We start from the raw sequence: 5239 nt of genomic DNA, 5'->3' as shown, positions 1-5239 counted from the left end.
TTAGAGATTAACTTTTCATCATCTTTCTATAATGAAGACTCATGCCTATTTTCAATAGTTATACCAGTCTTTTTTCCTCTACCTCTTTTGACATTATCTTCTTTAGGTAACTCTGGTGCTTCTTGGAAATGGTTTCTAATAAGGAAATTCTCCCAGGTATCTCCTATGCTTTTTAAATGAAACTCAATCAATACCTTTATCAGCCCATGATGATACATGGTTGTATCTATGAACTCTATTTTCTTTTGCACATTTGAGGCCATCCTTCTTAAACTATTTAGTAGGAAGAAAGGAAGATTGATTTCTCCATTTTCTAAGAAATTCATCAGTAAACGGATATGGTAGACATACATGCAACCAAATCTCCCCTCATAGGTGATAAATTTCTGTAATATCAAGAGCATGTTCCTCCACTTACTTTTAAGAGATGAAATGGGAATTCCTTTTCTAAAAATAGAGACATCCATACCTGGGTTTTTGAGTATTACTTTCCATGATTCACTGTGGAACTCCTAGTTTTTGAACCATCTTTCACCATGCACTGAAAGTTATGTAGCCTCGTTTATGAATGACTACGTCACTACAAACTTAATATTTCCAATTTCTACCTTTGTTCCATCAAAAGATCGAGCAAATGATTTTGTAATCTCTTTATAAAAACCATCAAATTTCTCAATGAATTTAAGCCATCCAGCTTTCTACAACATTTCCTTGAGTTGTGGGTATCCTTCCATGTACTTTCATCCTACCGGTTCTAATCTGACAATTAGCCCCATGCCTTCTACTACAAAGAGTTCTCAACCTTCAGAATTACCCTTCTTGGTTTTATGAAATGGATTGGCTACGAATATGGTCAAAGGAACTGTGGGTTTGTGTGAAATATGTAGATGGTAGGGGTTTTGGAGAAACATGGACAAGTATGTCACATCGTAGTCATGACCGTTAATAACAACGAGGGAGTTAGTTATTGTTATGAAACCAACTCACAAAAAGATAGAAAAGATAAATCAACGCCTTAGAATTCAGCCTCTTCGAGGGGGAAAACTCCTTTACATTACAGAAATGAACAATTCTTTGATGATACAAATGACAAGACCTCCTTTCTATATATAGGAGTCTAAAGGGTCATAATATAATTAGAGCCGACATAACAATAATAATGTAAGGGCACAATAATAACAATAGTGGGCTTCTATGGGGCACAATAATAACAATATGGGGACTACATGGGTACACCAATATAATAAGGGGGTTGTACTAATAACAATAAGGGGTTACACTAGTAGTATAGGGCTTAACATGCCCCTCTCCTTCAAAAAGAGTTGTCCTCAATGCTTGAGTAGTTCTTGATGCTTCTGTATAAAATTCTTGTCCTCCCATGTGGAATCTTCAGTGGGTAAGTTCTTCCACTTGATGAGATACTCTGAAATTGATCGATTTCGTAGTTGTCGGGTTCTTGTTTCTGTGACCGCTCGAGGTTCTAATATGATTATTCCTTCCTCTTCAAGTTCTGGCAATATTGTTTGAATTGGGATATTCTGCAACTTTTGAATGAGGGGCCATATTTCTTTGTCCTTCACCCATTCATCCCTTGCTTCATTTATCCAATCTGGTTGGATAATAAAATAACACAAAACAATGCTTTCACATCCTCATCCTTTCTTGAGAGTGCATCTGCAACAAAATTTTTCTTCCCTTTTCTATAGATGATGTGAAAGTCATAACCCAACATATTTGTGACCCATTTTTTCTGTTCTTCTAAATATAATTTTTTTCTAAGAAGTATTTAATACTGTCATCATCATGATCCATTTTTACCTTGAAGTGTCTTCCCATTGGATAAGGTCGCCATTTCTTAAGTGCATGTAGTATTTCCAACATTTCCTCCTCACAAATAGCTTGCTTGAGATGTAGCCGTAAAAATACCCAATCACCTACATCAAATATTTTTTCAGTGAGATGTTGATCTACTTGTTGTTTCATTCTATTCTGCACCAAAGTGGTGCTATCCTTTAAAAGTTGGAGAATTTGTTGTTGATGCTCGATGTGATCTTTCACTGCTTGAACCTTTTTCTTCTTGATACGTCCTTCTATCTTGAGAGTTTGAGGAGTGGTAATTTCTTCCAATGCATTACAAGATATGGTCGGATTCATTTCTTCTTTCTCTGGGGTTGGGTCCTAGCGCATATCCTCTTCTTTTGATGTTTCTTGATTCTTTTCTTCTTCCTCTTCATACTCTATGTAAAATAACTTCTTCTCAGCACACTTATGACCTTTAGTGCATTTTCTATCACAATTGTAACAAAGCCCTTTTTTTCTTTTTTCTTCCAATTGTTGTGGTGTATCCCTTGTAGGTTGTGGAAGGCTAGGAGAAACAACACTTCCATTATTATAGTTGTGAGGGATAGAATTCCTTGTTGCCATAATTTTACTTTCCACTTTTTAACAAAACCCTTTTTCTCTTTCCAATTGTTGTGGTGTTTCTCTAAAGAAGGTTTTGCTCTTTGTATCCTCATAATGTGCTATCATTTCCTCCGTGAAAATTGACCATGTAACAAGTTGTTTACGAGAACAAAGCCCTTTATACCATAAAAATTGATCTAGTTCTAAATATGAAGATACAATACATACCTTTTGTAACAATCGTACACCATGTAGATCAAAATATTGCTCAATCTGAAGCATCCAATTTACCGAATCCTTGCCATCAAACTTCTTCATATCGCCTTTTCTTGATTTTAGGAGCTTGATCTTGAAACGACAAGTAACTCTGTACTTTCAAACCTTTAAGTTTTGAAATTGCGATTTGTAGTAGCCCTATGCATCCTCTTTCCAATGCCACCAGTCTGATCAAATTTAGATTCTCCAAGAAAGAGATATGCATAATCTCCCAAGATGACCTAATTATATACCTTTTCAGAAGAGCGAAATTGTATGAATTTCCACGTGTCACTGTTTTGACCTTAGGATCTGAAAAATATATACAAGAAACTATAGTCCGTCCTCTTTCTGCATCTTCTTACGAAATTTCAATTTGATTCTAAAAACAAAAGTTATGATTATTTTCCTAGGTCACCTGTTTGGAATGTAATTCAGGAGTCTACAAAAAGGTGAACTTCCTCATATCATATCTCCGCAAATATAGCGCGAAAAGCTATGAATTTAGGATGCGAGGTTCAGAACGATTTCAGTCCAAATGGGTTTTGCTTTTAGCATCTAAGACATCGCAGAAAAAAAGTTATAGTGCAAATGCCATGATGACCTGTTTGGAGCCCAAAACCCTAGAATCCAAACCTCTGATACCGAATGTTATGAAACCAGCTCAAAAAAAGATAGAAAAGATATATCAATGCCTTAGAATTCAGCCTCTTCGAGGGGGAAACCTCCTTTACATTATACAAATGAACAATTCTTCGATGATACAAATGACAAGACCTCCTTTCTATATATAGGAGTCTAAGGGGTCATAATATAATCAGAGCTGACATAACAATAATAATGTAAGGGCACAATAATAACAATAGTGGGCTTCTATGGGGAACAATAATAACAATATGGAGACTACATGGGTACAACAATGTAATAATGGGGTTGTACTAATAACAATAAGGGGTTACACTAGTAGTATAGGGGCCTAACAGTTATGGACCGTTATGTGACAAAATATGGAGGATGTGGCGGATATGTAGTATGATGGAGATTTCAATCTAATCAAATGATTATTTGTCAATGAAACATATGAATACCCATATTATATATGCTTTATGTTTTAACCTTGCTATTTAAAATATTTTTTTTCACTTTATATTTTAGAGCTCAATCCTTTTCGCTTGGTGTTTTCTTTGATGTTGATCTGCAGATACCCTTTTAGCATATTGCTCTTCAACAACAAGATTCTTCAATTCCCTGCTATCATCATCTGTTTGGAAGCTGTATAATTATGTTAGAGCTGCTGAATGAGATATGGATGCAGAACCAAATTAGCTGCAGAATCGAATCAGCTGCAGAACATGATAAAAATGAAGTATGGCTATGGAACATGAATGTGAAATGAAATGGAAATGGAATATGACAATGAAAGAGAATGAAAATGAAGTGAGATGGAATGAAACTGTAAAATAAAAATAAGAATGGGGTGAGATGGAATGAAATGAAATGAATTTGTAGATTGGGAATTGCAAATGAATGTAGCTTTATGTCACTACTTATTATAGAAAGAAAATGGAAAATATAGGTTGTCAGAAATCTCTAATTTTCACTCTGTATTTCTTGTATAAGTACACCAATAAACAATTGGTTTTCATATATATATATATATATATATAGAGAGAGAGAGAGAGAGAGAGAGAGAGAGAGAGATTATGTCTTTTTATTTTATTTTATAGATATATATATACAGGAAAAAGCTAAGTTAGCGAAGAAGAATTATTCTTCACCAAATTCATTTCAGTGTTATCTTGGAAAATTTTGAAAAAATCCTCTCTTGAAATTGGCTTATGATATATCTTCAACCAATGACCATTCACAAGAAGAGGTACCTTTCTTTCATCTATTGTCCTTATTCTCACTGCTCCATTATTAAAGACTTCTTTAATCTCATATGGCCCAAGCCAATGAGTCTGAAACTTTCCTTGAAAATATTTGAATTTTGAATTGAACAAAAGTGCCCAATCCCCTGCTTGAAACTTCTTCTCCTTAATATATTGATCATGCCATTTAGCCCTTTGTTGTTGGACTAAACTGGTTCTTTGAACTGCATCTTGCCTTATTCCATCAAGCTCATTAAGTTGCTCCAATCTGTGTTTTTGTGCTTATGATAAATCCAGTCCCAATTGGACTGCCATCTTGAAGGTTCTGATTTGAAACTCTATAGGAAACAAGACTTTTTTCCCATAAACTAGCTCATACGGATTATGTCTTGTTGTGTTCCTCCATGTAGTTTTGTAGGACCATAAGGCTTCAAGAAGCCTTTCTACCCAATCTCTTCTGTGTAGATGTATAGTCTTGGTGAGGATTCCTTCAATCACCTTATTTATAGATTCAACTTGACCGTTTGCTTGTCGATGGTAAGGTGTAGACTTTCTATGTTTGATCTTGTATTCTTCCACAAGTCTTTCCACCATTTTAGATGTAAATTGAGATCCTTGATTTATCACAATTTCTCTTGGAACACCAAAACGAGTGAAGATGTCCTCAAAAAGAAAATTAACTACAATTATTTCATTAGAAAAAGGTAATG

This window comes from Pinus tabuliformis, chromosome 1_1, assembly GCF_031772625.1.
Source record: "Pinus tabuliformis cultivar Carrire ecotype Pingquan chromosome 1_1, CPIR1, whole genome shotgun sequence".
NCBI classification, from domain to species: Eukaryota; Viridiplantae; Streptophyta; class Pinopsida; order Pinales; family Pinaceae; genus Pinus; species Pinus tabuliformis.
The sequence above is the reverse complement of the archived record's forward strand: the minus strand, read 5'-3'. Positions refer to the sequence as shown.